Source organism: Dunckerocampus dactyliophorus, chromosome 6, assembly GCF_027744805.1.
Source record: "Dunckerocampus dactyliophorus isolate RoL2022-P2 chromosome 6, RoL_Ddac_1.1, whole genome shotgun sequence".
Taxonomy (NCBI): Eukaryota; Metazoa; Chordata; class Actinopteri; order Syngnathiformes; family Syngnathidae; genus Dunckerocampus; species Dunckerocampus dactyliophorus.
In genome coordinates, this window is record NC_072824.1 from 22,264,349 (window position 1) to 22,264,607 (window position 259).

The following is a 259-nucleotide window of genomic DNA, read 5'->3' on the forward strand; positions in this document are numbered from 1 at the left end:
AGTATCACCGTTTTTAACCTTCACGGTTTTGTTTCAAAATGTGTCTTGTCCACGCAAGGAATTGGCTTGTGAGTTGAGTTCAACCATATTTCAGTAAAGAGAACTTGAAGTGAATCTTTGGTTAATTTGTACATACTGTTTTTTTGGGTTTTTTTTAAACTAGTGTTTATGACTATCACTCAGTGGAGTCTGCGTACCACAGGTGTACCAATATCAGTATGAGACGTGGAATAAGGCATCTAGATTTCTTGCATGCACC